Source organism: Scyliorhinus torazame, chromosome 1 (assembly GCF_047496885.1).
Source record: "Scyliorhinus torazame isolate Kashiwa2021f chromosome 1, sScyTor2.1, whole genome shotgun sequence".
NCBI classification, from domain to species: domain Eukaryota; kingdom Metazoa; phylum Chordata; class Chondrichthyes; order Carcharhiniformes; family Scyliorhinidae; genus Scyliorhinus; species Scyliorhinus torazame.
Window position 1 is genome coordinate 808,518 of NC_092707.1, and position 16,757 is coordinate 825,274.

The 16,757-nt window shown below is 47.5% G+C and overlaps 1 protein-coding gene across 3 annotated transcripts in view; it reads left to right on the forward strand.

Annotated features, from left to right (window-relative positions):
* scarb1 (scavenger receptor class B, member 1) overlaps positions 1-16,757 on the forward strand; it is a 505,970-nt gene that overhangs the window by 473,620 nt on the left and 15,593 nt on the right. The gene's annotated exons all lie outside the window — the stretch shown is intronic.

The following is a 16,757-nucleotide window of genomic DNA, read 5'->3' on the forward strand; positions in this document are numbered from 1 at the left end:
CCTTCTGCCTGATGGAAGGGTCTGGAAGAAGGCAATGCCTGGGTGGGAGGGGTATCTGACAATGCTGTCTGCCTTCCTGAGGCAGCGGGAGGTGTAGACAGAATCAATGTGGGGGTGACAAGCTTGTGTGATGCATTGGGCTGAGTCCACACTCTGCAGTTTCTTGCGATCTTGGACCAAGCAGTTGCCGTACCAGCTGTGGTGCAGCCGGATAGGATGCTCTCTATCGCACATCTGTAGAGGTTTCTGAGAGTCGATGCAAACATGCCAAATTTCTTCAGCTTCCATAGGAAGGAGAGACGTTGTTGGGCTTTCTTGACTGTTGCATCAACGTGAGTGGACCAGGACAGACTGTTGGTGATGGTGACCCCCAGGAACCTAAAGCTATCGACCATCTCCACTTCGGAGCCATTGATGCAGACGGGAGTGTGTGTCGTGCTGCGCTTCCTGAAGTCGATGATCAGTTCCTTGGTCTTTCCGACATTTAGAGAGAGGTGTCGGGGCTGGTTTAGCACAGTGGGCTAAACAGCTGGCTTGTAATGCAGAACAAGGCCAGCAGCGCGGGTTCAATTCCTGTACCAGCCTCCCCGAACAGGTGCTGGAATGTGGCAACTAGGGGCTTTTCACAGTAACTTCAGTGAAGCCTACTTGTGACAATAAGTGATTATTATTATTATTTTGGTACACCATGCAAACAAGTGATCTTTCTCCCTCCTGCAGTCTGATTCGTCGTTATTTGAGATACGGCCCACCACAGTCGTATCATCCGCAAACTTTTCGATTGAGTTGGAGTTAAATCTTGCCACACAGTCACGTGTGTACAGGGAGTACAGTAGAGGACTGAGCACACATCCTTGCAGGGCTCCGGTGTTGAGGACTATCGTGGAGGAGGTGCTGTTGCCTATCCTGACAGATTGCGGTCTGTTGGTGAGGAAGTCGAGGATCCAGCTGCACAGGGAGGGGTCAAGTCCAAGATTGCGGAGTTTGGTTATTAGTCTTGTCAGGGTAATGGTGTTGAAGGTGGAGCTGTCTGTGAACAGCAGTCTGACGAAGGTGTCGTTGTTGTCGAGATGTTCGAGAGTTGATTGTTGGGCCAGGAAGACAGCATCTGCTGTGGACCGGTTGCGGTGATAGGCGAACTGCAGTGGACCGAGACTGTCTGGGAGGCTGACGTTGATCCGTCTCATGACTAGCCGCTCAAAGCACTTCATGACAAATGTAGGTCCCCTACAGACAGAAACAGGGGAATGCTTAATAAGGGGCAAAGAAATGGCTGAGTAATTGGATACATACTTTGGTTCTGTCTTCACAACAGAGGACACAAATCAGGGCGGGATTCTCCGTCCCGCTGCACCAGATTTCTGGTTCAGCACACCAGCGGAATGCTCCATTTCGCCGGCCGGTTAATGCGGTTTCCCATTGTGGGGCAGCCCCACGCCGTCGGGAAACCCCCGGCTGCCGGCAAAACAGCCCCTGATACCATGTTAGAGAATGAAAGGTTTAGTGACAGGGAAGAACTGAGCGAAATGAACATGAGTAGAGAAATGCTAAAAGAGATGGCTAGAGAAATTGCAAATGCACTAGTGATAATTTACCAAAATTCACTAGACTCTGGGGTGGTCCTGGCGGATTGGAAATTAGCAAACGTGACACCACTGTTTAAAAAAGGAGGTAGGCAGAAAGCGGGTAATTATAGGCCAGTGAGCTTAACTTCGGTAGTAGGGAAGATGGTGGAATCTATCGTCAAGGAAGAAATACATAGATACCGAGGCACCTGGATGGAAATTGTCCCATTGGGCAGACGCAGCATGGGTTCATAAGAACAAAGAACAAAGAAATGTACAGCACAGGAACAGGCCCTTCGGCCCTCCAAGCCCGTGCCGACCATGCTGCCCGTCTAAACTACAATCTTCTACACTTCCTGGGTCTGTATCCCTCTATTCCCATCCTATTCCCGGTAACTATAGACCAGTGAGCCTTACTTATGTCGTGGGAAAAATCTTGGAAAGGTTTATAAGAGATAGGATGTATAATCATCTGGAAAGGAATAATTTGATTAGAGATAGTCAACACGGTTTTGCGAAGGGTAGGTCGTGCCTCACAAACCTTATTTAGCTGGTTTAGCTCACTGGGCTAAATCGCTGGCTTTTAAAGCAGGCCAAGGCAGGCCAGCAGCACGGTTCGATTCCCGTACCAGCCTCCCCGAACAGGCGCCGGAATGTGGCGACTAGGGGCTTTTCACAGTAACTTCATTGAAGCCTACTCGTGACAATAAGCGATTTTCATTTCAAATTTTCATTTCATTTGAGTTCTTTGAGAAGGTGACTAAACAGGTGGATGAGGGTAAAGCAGTTGATGTGGTGTATATGGATTTCAGTAAAGCGTTTGATAAGGTTCCCCACGGTAGGCTACTGCAGAAAATACGGAGGCATGGGATTCAGAGAGATTTAGCAGTTTGGATCAGAAATTGGCTAGCTGGAAGAAGACAAAGGGTGGTGGTTGATGGGAAATATTCAGCCTGGAGTCCAGTTACTAGTGGTGTGCCACAAGGATCTGTTTTGGGGCCACTGCTGTTTGTCATTTTTAGAAATGACCTGGAGGAGGGCGTAGAAGGATGGGTGAGTAAATTTGCAGATGACACTAAAGTCGGTGGAGTTGTGGACAGTGCGGAAGGATGTTACAAGTTACAGAGGGACATAGATAAGCTGCAGCGCTGGGCTGAGAGGTGGCAAATGGAGTTTAATGCAGAAAAGTGTGAGGTGATTCATTTTGGAAGGAATAACAGGAAGACAGAGTTCTGGGCTAATTCTTGGCAGTAGTGGATGAGCAGAGGGATCTCAGTGTCCATGTATATTGATCCCTGAAAGTTGCCACCCAGGTTGAGAGGGTTGTTAAGAAGGCGTACGGTGGGTTAGCTTTTATTGGTAGAGGGATTGAGTTTCGGAGCCATGAGGTTATGTTACAGCTGTACAAAACTCTGGTGCGGCCGCATTTGAAGTATTGCGTGCAATTCTGGTCGCCGCATTATAGGAAGGATGTGGAAACATTGGAAAGGGTGCAGAGGAGATTTACCAGAATGTTGCCTGGTATGGAGGGAAGATCTTATGAGGGAAGGCTGAGGGACTTGAGGCTGTTTTCGTTAGAGAGAAGAAGGTTAAGAGGTGACTTAATTGAGGCATACAAGATGATCAGAGGATTGGATAGGGTGGACAGTGAGAGCCTTTTTCCTCGGATGGTGATGTCTAGCACGAGTTGACATAGCTTTAAATTGAGGGGAGATAGATATAGGACAGATGTCAGAGGTAGGTTCTTTACTCAGAGAGTAGTCAGGGTGTGGAATGCCCTGCCTGCAACAGTAGTGGACTCGCCAACACTAAGGGCATTCAAATGGCCATTGGATAGACATATGTACGATAAGGGAATAGTGTAGATGGGCTTTAGAGTGGTTTCACAGGTCGGCGCAACATCGAGGGCCGAAGGGCCTGTACTGCGCTGTAATGTTCTATGTTCTATCCATGTATTTGTCAAGATGCCCCTTAAATGTCACTATCGTCCCTGCTTCTACCACCTCCTCCGGTAGCGAGTTCCAGGCACCCACTACCCTCTGTGTAAAAAACTTGTCTCGTACATCTACTCTAAACCTTGCCCCTCTCACCTTAAACCTATGCTCCCTAGTAATTGACCCCTCCACCCTGAGAAAAAGCCTCCGACTATCCATTCTGTCTATGCCCCTCATAAAATTTTGTAGACGTCTATCAGGTCGCCCCTCAAACTCCGTCGTTCCAGTGAGTACAAACCGAGTTTATTCAACCGCTCCTCATAGCTAATGCCCTCCATACCAGGCAACATTCTGGTAAATCTCTTCTGCACCCTCTCTAAAGCCTCCACATCCTTCTGGTACTGTGGCGACCAGAATTGAACACTATACTCCAAGTGTGGCCTAACTAAGGTTCTATACAGCTGCAACATGACTTGCCAATTCTTATACTCAATGCCCTGGCCAATTAAGGCAAGCATGCCGTATTTCTTCTTGACTACTTTCTCCACCTGTGTTGCCCAGGACAGGTCGTGCCTAACTAATTTAGTGGAATTTTTTGAGGACATTAACAGTGCGGTAGATAATAGAGAGCCTATGGATGTGGTATATCTGGATTTCCAGAAAGCTTTTGATAAGGTGCCACACAAAAGGTTGCTGCATAAGATAAAGGTGCATGGCATTAAGGGGAAAGTAGTAGCATGGATAGAGGATTGGTTAATGAACAGAAAGCAAAGAGTGGGGATTAATGGGTGTTTTGCTGGTTGGCAATCAGTAGCTAGTGGTGTCCCTCAGGGATCAGTGTTGGGCCCACAATTGTTCACAATTTACATAGACGATTTGGAGTTGGGGACCAAGGGCAATGTGTCCAAGTTTGCAGATGACACTAAGATGAGTGGTAAAGCAAAAAGTGCAGAGGATACTGGAAGTCTGCAGAGGGATTTGGATAGGCTAAGTGAATGGGCTAGGGTCTGGCAGATGGAATACAATGTTGACAAATGTGAGGCTATCCATTTTGGTAGGAATAACAGCAAAAGCGATTATTATTTAAATGATAAAATATTAAAACATGCTGCTGTGCAGAGAGACCTGGGTGTGCTCGTGCATGAGTCGCAAAAAGTTGGTTTACAGGTGCAACAGGTGATTAAGAAGGCAAATGGAATTTTGTCCTTCATTGCTAGAGGGATGGAGTTTAAGACTAGGGAGGTTCTGCTGCAATTGTATAATGTGTTAGTGAGGCCACACCTGGAGTATTGTGTTCAGTTTTGGTCTCCTTACTTGAGAAAGGACGTACTGGCACTGGTGGGTGTGCAGAGGAGATTCACTAGGTTAATCCCAGAGCTGAAGGGGTTGGATTACGAGGAGAGGTTGAGTAGACTGGGACTGTACTCGTTGGAATTTAGAAGGATGAGGGGGGATGTTATAGAAACATATAAGATTATGAAGGGAATAGATAGGATAGATGCGGGCAGGTTGTTTCCACTGGTGGGTGAAAGCAGAACTAGGGGGCATAGCTTCAAAATAAGGGGAAGTAGATTTAGGACTGAGTTTAGGAGGAACTTCTTCACCCAAAGGGTTGTGAATCTATGGAATTCCTTGCCCAGTGAAGCAGTTGAGGCTCCTTCTTTAAATGTTTTTAAGATAAAGATAGATAGATTTTTGAAGAATAAAGGGATTAAGGGTTATGGTGTTCGGGCCGGAAAGTGGAGCTGAGTCCACAAAAGATCAGCCATGATCTCATTGAATGGTGGAGCAGGCTCGAGGGGCCAGATGGCCGACTCCTGCTCCTAGTTCTTATAAATGGTGCTGGAAAACTGATGGGATTGAAGGCGGATAAATCCCCAGGGCCTGAGAATCTGCATCCCAGAGAGCTTCAGGAGGTGGCTCTGTAAATAGTGGATGCATTGGTGGTCATCTTCCGGGATTCTATAGACTCTGGAACTGTCCCTGCAGATTGGAGGGTAGCTCACGTCACTCCGATGTTCAAAATGGGAGGTAGAGAGAAAGCAGGGAATTACAGACCAGTAAGCCAAACATCAGGGGCGCGATTCTCCGACGCCCCACCGGGTCGGAGAATCACCGGGGGCCGGCGTGAATCCCGCCTCCGCCGTGTCGCGAATTCTCCGCCACTGGAGATTCGGCAGGGGCGGGAATAGCGCCGCGCCGGTCGGCGGGAATCCCCCGGCGATTCTCCGGTCCGCGATGGGCCGAAGTCCCGCCGCTGTCCGCCCACGCCAGCCGGCGTGGATTGAACCACCTTTGGGATGGCGGGACACAGCGGGGCGGGCGGGCTCTGGGGTCCTGGGGGGGGCGCGTGGCGATCTGGCCCCGGGGGGGGTGCCCCCACGGTGGCCTGGCCCGCGATCGGGGCCCACCGATCCGCGGGCGGGCCTGTGCCGTGGGGGCACTCTTTTCCTTCCGGCTTCACCAGGGTCTCCACCATGGCGGAGGCGGAAGAGACCCCCTCCACTGCGCATGCGCGGGGATGCCGTGAGCGGCCGCTAACGCTCCCGCGCATGCGCTGCCCGGCAATGTCATTTCCGCGCCAGCTGGCGGGGCACCAAAGTCATTTCCCGCCAGCTGGCGGGGCAGAAATCAGTCCAGCGCAGGCCTAACCCCTCAAGGTGAGGGCTCGGCCCCTCAAGATGCAGAGAATTCCGCACCTTTGGGGCGTCGCGATGCCCGACTGATTCGCGCCGATTTTGGCGCCGGTCGGCGGACATCGCACCGATACCGGAGAATCCTGCCCCAGTAGTGGGGAAAATGCTTGAATCCATTATCAAGGACTTTAGAGCGGAACATTTAGAAAGCAGTGGCAGGATCTGTCAGAGTCAGCATGGATTTATGAAGGGAAAATCATGCTTGACAAATCTGTTGGAATTCTTTAAAGAGATAACCAGTACAGTTGACAAGGGGGCACCAGTCGATGTGGTATATTTGGACTTTCAGAAGGCGTTTGACAAAGTCCCGCATAAGAGATTATTGTGCAAAATTAAAGCGCATGGGATTGGGGGGAATGTATTGAGGTGGATAGAAAACTGGTTGGCAGAGAGGAAACAAAGAGTCGGGATTAATGGGTCCTTTTCAAATTGGCAGGCAGTAACCAGTGGGGTACCACAGGGATCGGTGCTGGGACCCCAGCTATTCACAATGTATATTAATGATTTGGATGAGGGAACAAAATGTAACATCTCAAAGTTTGCAGATGATACCAAGTTGGGTGGGAGGGTGAATTGTGACGAGGATACAGGGATCCTACAGCAAGATCTGGACAGGTTGGGCGAGTGGGCAAACCAATGGCAGATGCAATATAATTTGGATAAGTGTGAGGTTATTCACTTTGGACGCAAAAACAGGAATGCAGATTACTACCTGAATGGTTGTAAATTGGGAGAGGGGAGTGTGCAGCGGGACCTGGCTGTCCTTGTGCACCAGTCGCTGAAGGTAAGCTGCAGGTGCAGCAGGCGGTAAAGAAGGCTAATGGAATGTTGGCCTTCATTGCGAGAGGTTTCGAGTACAGAAGTAGGGATGTGTTGCTGCAATTATACAGGAGCCTTGGTAACTGATAGTTACTCTGAAAGTTACTCTGATAGTTGCTCTGATAGTTGCTTTGAAAGACCGAAAGAGTCAGCATAAAAAAATTACTTCTAACGCCAGAGTAATTATTTAAACCCCCAAACCCCCAGAGAACCCCCACGCATTCCCCACCCTGACCCCTGAAGGGGAACATCACCCCCCACTCTTCACCACCAACCCTCCCCAGCCCGACCCAACACTGGACCAGAATCCGCTGGGACTGCCAATCGGAGGAGGTAACAGGTCGTGAGCTTTGGCATTAATATAAATCCAGGAATATCGACCCGGCCATTGGGTGGGAAACCTGACCAGGTGGCGATCCAAAATCACCCCTTTTACATTAGCAACGAAAGTAAAATGTTCCCATCGATGAGGTGAGTGGAGAGTTTGCCGTGTGATCTTCAGTGCAAACCTTCTGCTTAGTGTCAGCACCAATTGGAGGAGCGATCATCACAGACAGGAAGAGACAATTAGCAGCAATTATTGTTCAAACACTTTGGCTCATTCACAAATTGAGGCAATATTAATTCGTTCATTCATTCATTAATTCATTAATTAGTTCATTAATTCATTAATTTTTCAGGTCACCACACAATTAGAAGGATGTGGAGGCTTTCGAGAGAGTGCAGAGGAGGTTTATCAGGATGTTGCCTGGCCTGGAGGGTGTTAGCTATGTGGAGAGGGCTGAATAGGGGGGGGGGGGTGTTTGCTAGAGCTGTTGGGGAGAGTTTAAACTAATGTGGCAGGGGGATGGGAACCGATGCAGGAAGTTGGAAGGTAGTAAAACACGGACAGAAACAAAAGGCAGTAAGGGGGAAAGTGTAAGGCAGAGAAGCCACAGTCAAAAATCAAAAAGGGCGACAGTACAAGGTACAGTGACTGAGGGGAGCTCAGTGAATAGGACCAGGAATACTAAAATAAATAAAGCGGGAAGTGAAAACATTAATGGTAAGCGATGCGGCAGGTTGTTACAGGAAGATATGGGTTCAACGACAAGGAAAATTAGGAGAAGGGTGAAGAGGAAATATAACTTAGGAGAGGTTACTGATCGAGGTGTTAAGATTCAGAACAGAGGTAAAAAAGCCAACGTAAGTGTACTTTACCTGAATGCTCGTAGTATTCGGAATAAGGTAAATGAGTTGATGGCGCAAATCATCGTGAATGACTATGATTTAGTGGCCATTACTGAAACATGGTTAAAGGATGGTCACGACTGGGAGTTAAATATCCGAGGGTACCAAACTATTCGGAAGGACAGAGTGGATGGTAAGGGAGGTGGTGTAGCTCTGTTATTTAAGGATGACATCCGGGCAACAGTAAGGGATGACACGGTGCTATGGAGGATAAGGTTGAATCCATTTGGGTGGAAATCAGGAATAGTAAGGCGAAAAAGTCACTGATAGGAGTAATCTATAGGCCACCAAATAGTAACATTCTGGTGGGGCAGAAACAAAGAAATAACAGATGCATTAGCTTTTCTAATTGGTGGGCTGTGACCAGTGGTGTTCCACAGGGATCAGTGCTGGGACCTTTGCTCTTTGTAGTATATATAAATGATTTGGAGGAAAATGTAACTGGTCTGATTAGTAAGTTTGCAGACGACACAAAGGTTGGTGGAATTGCGGATAGCGATGAGGACTGTCTGAGGATACAGCAGGATTTAGATTGTTTGGAGACTTGGGCGGAGAGATGGCAGATGGAGTTTAATCCGGACAAATGTGAGGTAATGCATTTTGGAAGGGCTAATGCAGGTAGGGAATATACAGTGAATGGTAGAACCCTCAAGAGTATTGAAAGTCAAAGAGATCTAGGAGTACAGGTCCACAGGTCATTGAAAGGGGCAACACAGGTGGAGAAGGTAGTCAAGAAGGCATACGGCATGCTTGCCTTCATTGGCCGGGGCATTGAGTATAAGAATTGGCAAATCATGTTGCAGCTGTATAGAACATTAGTTAGGCCACACTTGGAGTATAGTGTTCAATTCTGGTCGCCACACTACCAGAATGATGTGGAGGCTTTAGAGAGGGTGCAGAAGAGATTTACCAGAATGTTGCCTGATATGGAGGGCATTAGCTATGAGGAGCGGTTGAATAAACTCGGTTTGTTCTCACTGGAACGAAGGAGGTTGAGGGGAGACCTGATAGAGGTATTCAAAATTATGAGGGGCATAGACAGAGTGGATAGTCAGAGGCTTTTCCCCAGGGTAGAGGGGTCAATTACTAGGGGGCATAGGTTTAAGGTGAGAGGGGCAAGGTTTAGAGTAGATGTACGAGGCAAGTTTTTTACGCAGAGGGTAGTGGGTGCCTGGAACTCGCTATCGGAGGAGGTGGTGGAAGCAGGGACGATAGTAACATTTAAGGGGCATCTTGACAAATACATGAATAGGATGGGAATAGAGGGATACGGACCCAGGAAGTGTAGAAGATTGTAGTTTAGTCGGGCAGCATGGTCAGCGCGGGCTTGGAGGGCCGAAGGGCCTGTTCCTGTGCTGTACATTTCTTTGTTCTTTGTTCTTTGCATGTAGAAATGGTACAGCAGTTATCATGGGGGATTTTAATCTACATGTTGATTGGTTTAACCAGGTCGGTCAAGGCAGCCTTGAGGAGGAGTTTATAGAATGTATCCGCGATAGTTTCCTCGAACAGTATGTAATGGAACCTATGAGGGAACAAGCGGTCCTAGATCTGGTCCTGTGTAATGAGACAGGATTGATTCAGGATCTCATAGTTAGGGATCCTCTCGGAAGGAGCGATCACAATATGGTGGAATTTAAAATACAGATGGAGGGTGAGAAGGTAAAATCAAGCACTAGTGTTTTGTGCTTAAACAAAGGAGATTACAATGGGTAGAGAGAAGAACTAGCTAAGGTAGACTGGGAGCAAAGACTTTATGGTGAAACAGTTGAGGAACAGTGGAGAACCATCCAAGTGATTTTTCACAGTGCCCAGCAAAGGTTTATACCAACAAAAAGGAAGGACGGTAAAAAGAGGGAAAATCGACCGTGGATATCTAAGGAAATAAGGGAGAGTATCAAATTGAAGGAAAAAACATACAAAGTAGCAAAGATCAGTGGGAGACTAGAGGACTGGGAAATCTTTAGGGGGCAACAGAAAGCTACTAAAAAAGCTATAAAGAAGAGTAAGATAGATTATGAGAGTAAACTTGCTCAGAATATAAAAACAGATAGTAAAAGTTTCTACAAATACATAAAACAAAAAAGAGTGGCTGAGGTAAATATTGGTCCTTTAGAGGATGAGAAGGGAGATTTAATAATGGGAGATGAGGAAATGGCTGAGGAACTGAACAGGTTTTTTGGGTCGGTCTTCACAGTGGAAGACACAAATAACATGTCAGTGACTGATGGAAATGAGGCTATGACAGGTGAGGACCTTGAGAGGATTGATATCACCAAGGAGGTAGTGATGGGCAAGCAAATGGGGCTAAAGGTAGACAAGTCTCCTGGCCCTGATCGAATGCATTCCAGAGTGCTAAAAGAGATGGCTAGGGAAATTGCAAATGCACTAGTGATAATTTACCAAAATTCACTAGACTCTGGGGTGGTCCCGGCGGATTGGAAATTAGCAAATGTGACACCACTGTTTAAAAAAGGAGGTAGGCAGAAAGTGGGTAATTATAGGCCAGTGAGCTTAACTTCGGTAGTAGGGAAGATGCTGGAATCTATCATCAAGGAAGAAATAGCGAGGCATCTGGATGGAAATTGTCCCATTGGACAGACGCAGCATGGGTTCATAAAGGGCAGGTCGTGCCTAACTAATTTAGTGGAATTTTTTGAGGACATTAACAGTGCGGTAGATAACTGGGAGCCAATGGATGTGGTATATCTGGATTTCCAGAAAGCCTTTGACAAGGTGCCACACAAAAGGTTGTTGCATAAGATAAAGATGCATGGCATTAAGGGGAAAGTAGGAGCATGGATAGAGGATTGGTTAATTAATAGAAAGCAAAGAGTGGGGATTAATGGGTGTTTCTCTGGTTGGCAATCAGTAGCTAGTGGTGTCCCTCAGGGATCAGTGTTGGGCCCACAACTGTTCACAATTTACATAGATGATTTGGAGTTGGAGACCAAGGGCAATGTGTCCAAGTTTGCAGACGACACTAAGATAAGTGGTAAAGCAAAAAGTGCAGAGGATACTGGAAGTCTGCAGAGGGATTTGGACAGGCTAAGTGAATGGGCTAGGGTCTGGCAGATGGAATACAATGTTGACAAATGTGAGGTTATCCATTTTGGTAAGAATAACGGCAAAAGGGATTATTATTTAAATGATAAAATATTAAAACATGCTGCTGTGCAGAGAGACCTGGGTGTGCTCGTGCATGAGTCGCAGAAAGTTGGTTTTCAGGTGCAACAGGTGATTAAGAAGGCAAATGGAATTTTGTCCTTCATTGCTAGAGGGATGGAGTTTAAGACTAGGGAGGTTATGCTGCAATTGTATAAGGTGTTAGTGAGGCCACACCCGGAGTATTGTGTTCAGTTTTGGTCTCCTTACTTGAGAAAGGACGTACTGGCACTGGAGGGTGTGCAGAGGAGATTCACTAGGTTAATCCCAGAGCTGAAGGGGTTGGATTACGAGGAGAGGTTGAGTAGACTGGGACTGTACTCGTTGGAATTTAGAAGGATGAGGGGGGAATCTTATAGAAACATATAAAATTATGAAGGGAATAGATAGGATAGATGCGGGCAGGTTGTTGCCACTGGCGGGTGAAAGCAGAACTAGGGGGCATAGCCTCAAAATAAGGGGAAGTAGATTTAGGACTGAGTTTAGGAGGAACTTCTTCACCCAAAGGGTTGTGAATCTATGGAATTCCTTGCCCAGTGAAGCAGTAGAGGCTCCTTCATTAAATGTTTTTAAGATAAAGATAGATAGTTTTTTGAAGAATAAAGGGATTAAGGGTTATGGTGTTCGGGCGGGAAAGTGGAGCTGAGTCCACAAAAGATCAGCCATGATCTCATTGAATGGTGGAGCAGGCTCGAGGGGCCAGATGGCCTACTCCTGCTCCTAGTTCTTATGTTACATAGAACATAGAACATAGAACAATACAGCGCAGTACAGGCCATTCGGCCCACGATGTTGCACCGAAACAAAAGCCATCCAACCTACACTATGCCATTATCATCCATATGTTTATCCAATAAACTTTTAAATGCCCTCAATGTTGGCGAGTTCACTACTGTAGCAGGTAGGGCATTCCACGGCCTCACTACTCTTTGCGTAAAGAACCTACCTCTGACCTCTGTCCTATATCTATTACCCCTCAGTTTAAAGTTATGTCCCCTCGTGCCAGCCATATCCATCCGCGGGAGAACGCTCTCACTGTCCACCCTATCCAACCCCCTGATCATTTTGTATGCCTCTATTAAGTCTCCTCTTAACCTTCTTCTCTCCAACGAAAACAACCTCAAGTCCATCAGCCTTTCCTCATAAGATTTTCCCTCCATACCAGGCAACATCCTGGTAAATCTCCTCTGCACCCGCTCCAAAGCCTCCACGTCCTTCCTATAATGCGGTGACCAGAACTGTACGCAATACTCCAAATGCGGCCGTACCAGAGTTCTGTACAGCTGCAACATGATCTCCCGACTCCGGAACTCAATCCCTCTACCAATAAAGGCCAACACTCCATAGGCCTTCTTCACAACCCTATCAACCTGGGTGGCAACTTTCAGGGATCTATGTACATGGACACCTAGATCCCTCTGCTCATCCACACTTTCAAGAACTTTACCATTAGCCAAATATTCTGCATTCCTGTTATTCCTTCCAAAGTGAATCACCTCACACTTCTCTACATTAAACTCCATTTGCCACCTCTCGGCCCAGCTCTGCAGCTTATCTACATCCCTCTGTAATCTGCTACATCCTTCCACACTATCGACAACACCACCGACTTTAGTATCGTCTGCAAATTTACTCACCCACCCTTCTGCGCCTTCCTCTAGGTCATTGATAAAAATGACAAACAGCAACGGCCCCAGAACAGATCCTTGTGGTACTCCACTTGTGACTGTACTCCATTCTGAACATTTCCCATCAACCACCACCCTCTGTCTTCTTTCAGCTAGCCAATTTCTGATCCACATCTCTAAATCACCCTCAATCCCCAGCCTCCGTATTTTTTGCAATAGCCTACCGTGGGGAACCTTATCAAACGCTTTGCTGAAATCCATATACACCACATCAACTGCTCTACCCTCGTCTACCTGTTCAGTCACCTTCTCAAAGAACTCAATAAGGTTTGTGAGGCATGACCTACCCTTCACAAAGCCATGCTGACTATCCCTGATCATATTATTCCTATCTAGATGATTATAAATCTTGTCTCTTATAATCCCCTCCAAGACTTTACCCACTACAGACGTGAGGCTCACCGGCCTATAGTTGCCGGGGTTGTCTCTGCTCCCCTTTTTGAACAAAGGGACCACATTTGCTGTCCTCCAGTCCTCTGGCACTTTTCCTGTAGCCAATGATGACATAAAAATCAAAGCCAAAGGTCCAGCAATCTCTTCCCTGGCCTCCCATAGAATCCGAGGATAAATCCCATCAGGTCCCGGGGACTTATCTATTTTCAGCCTGTCCAGAATTGCCAACACCTCTTCCCTACGTACCTCAATGCCATCTATTCTATTAGCCTGGGGCTCAGCATTCTCCTCCACAACATTATCTTTTTCCTGAGTGAATACTGACGAAAAATATTCATTTAGTATCTCGCCTATCTCTTCAGACTCCACACACAATTTCCCATCCCTGTCCTTGACTGGTCCTACTCTTTCCCTAGTCATTCGCTTATTCCTGACATACCTATAGAAAGCTTTTGGGTTTTCCTTGATCCTTCCTGCCAAATACTTCTCATGTCCCCTTCTTGCTCGTCTTAGCTCTCTCTTTAGATCCTTCCTCGCTACCTTGTAACTATCCATCGCCCCAACCGAAACTTCACACTTCATCTTCACATAGGCCTCCTTCTTCCTCTTAACAAGAGATTCCACTTCCTTGGTAAACCACGGTTCCCTCGCTCGACGCCTTCCTCCCTGTCTGACCGGTACATACTTATCAAGAACACGCAGTAGCTGATCCTTGAACAAGCCCCACTTATCCAGTGTGCCCAACACTTGCAGCCTACTTCTCCACCTTATCCCCCCCAAGTCACGTCTAATGGCATCATAATTGCCCTTCCCCCAGCTATAACTCTTGCCCTGCGGTGTATACTTATCCCTTTCCATCATTAACGTAAACGTCACCGAATTGTGGTCACTGTCCCCAAAGTGCTCTCCTACCTCCAAATCCAACACCTGGCCTGGTTCATTACCCAAAACCAAATCCAACGTGGCCTCGCCTCTTGTTGGCCTGTCAACATATTGTTTCAGGAAACCCTCCTGCACACACTGTACAAAAAACGACCCATCTATTGTACTCGAACTATATCTTTTCCAGTCAATATTTGGAAAGTTAAAATCTCCTATAATAACTACCCTGTTACTTTCGCTCATATCCAGAATCATCTTCGCCATCCTTTCCTCTACATCCCTAGAACTATTAGGAGGCCTATAAAAAACTCCCAACAGGGTGACCTCTCCTTTCCTGTTTCTAACTTCAGCCCATACTACCTCGGCAGAAGAGTCCCCATCTAGCATCCTCTCCGCCACCGTAATACTGCTCTTGACTAGCAGCGCCACACCTCCCCCTCTTTTGCCTCCTTCTCTGAGCTTACTAAAACACCTAAACCCCGGAACCTGCAACATCCATTCCTGTCCCTGCTCTATCCATGTCTCCGAAATGGCCACAACATCGAAGTCCCAGGTACCAACCCATGCTGCCAGTTCCCCTACCTTGTTTCGTATACTCCTGGCATTGAAGTAGACACACTTCAAACCACCTACCTGAACACTGGCCCCCTCCTGCGACGTCAAATCTGTGTTCCTGACCTCTATACTCTCATTCTCCCTTACCCTAAAACTACAATCCAGGTTCCCATGCCCCTGCTGCATTAGTTTAAACCCCCCCAAAGAGCACTAACAAATCTCCCCCCCAGGATATTTGTGCCCCTCAGGTTCAGATGTAGACCATCCTGTCTGTAGAGGTCCCACCTTCCCCAGAAAGAGCCCCAGTTATCCAAAAATCTGAATCCCTCCCGCCTGCACCATCCCTGTAGCCACGTGTTTAAATGCTCTCTCTCCCTATTCCTCATCTCACTATCACGTGGCACGGGCAACAACCCAGAGATAACAACTCTGTTTGTTCTAGTTCTGAGCTTCCATCCTAGCTCCCTGAAAGCCTGCCTGACATCCTTGTCCCCTTTCCTACCTATGTCGTTGGTGCCAATGTGGACCACGACTTGGGGCTGCTCCCCCTCCCCCCTAAGGACCCGGAAAACACGATCCGAGACATCACGTCCCCTTGCACCTGGGAGGCAACATACCAAACGTGAGTCTCTCACGCTCCCACAAAATCTCCTATCTGTGCCCCTGACTATCGAGTCCCCAATTACTAATGCTCTGCTCCTCTCCCCCTTCCCTTCTGAGCAACAGGGACAGACTCCGTGCCAGAGAACCGTACCCCATGGCTTACCCCTGGTAAGTCGTCCCCCCCACAAGTATCCAAAGCGGTATACTTGTTTCTCAGGGGTACGACCGCAGGGGATCCCTGCACTGACTGTTTTTTCCCAGTCCCTCTTACAGTTACCCACCTATCTCCAATCTTTGGTGTAACTAATTCCCTGAAGCTGCTATCTATGACCCCTTGTGCCTCCCGAATGATCCGAAGTTCTTCCAACTCCAGCTCCAGTTCCCTAACTCGGTCTTGGAGGAGCTGGAGATGGCAGCACTTCCTGCAGGTAAAATCAGCAGGGACACTAACTGCATCCCTCACCTCAAACATCCTGCAGGAGGAACATTGCACTCCCTTCCCTGCCATTCCTCCAACTTTCTACCAAGATCTGGCTAAAAAATAATAACAATATAATAAAATATGGTACTTACCTCAGACCAATGGGTTTTATTATTAGGTTAGAGGAGGAGGGCGGGTGGGAGACACTACACGTGTAGTGTCTCGGGTTTCCTCTCCACCAGAATTTATTGGGGAGGGTCTTCCCAGACGTCCGCGGGTCGACTTCCTGATCCCGCCTAAAAAACTAATTAAAAATAGAAAAAAAGAAAAATTCTCAGCTGCTGCTGAAATTGACTAACCAGCCAGCTGCTCTCACGCCGCCGAAATCGACTGGCCTGCCCCTGCAAAGACAAGTGCTTTTAAAGGTTGACTTACCTCCCAGCAACCTCCTTCCGCAATGCTCCCGCTGAAACTGACTCACCACTCACCAGCTGTTCTCACGCCGCCGAAATCGACTGTTATGTTTAATAGACTCGGACTGTTTTCATTAGAAAGGCAGAGGTTGAGGGGTGACCTGATAGAGGTCTACAGGATTATGAGGGGCATGGATAGAGTGGATGGGCAGGCACTCTTTCCCAGGGTGGAGGGGTCAGTCACCAGGGGGCATAGGTTTAAGGTCTGTGGGTCAAAGTTTAGAGGAGACATGCAAGGTTACACAGAGGGTGGTGAGTGCCTGGAATGCGTTGCCAGGGGAGGTTGTGGAAGCAGATACATTAACGGTGTTCAAAAGGCATCTTGACAAACAC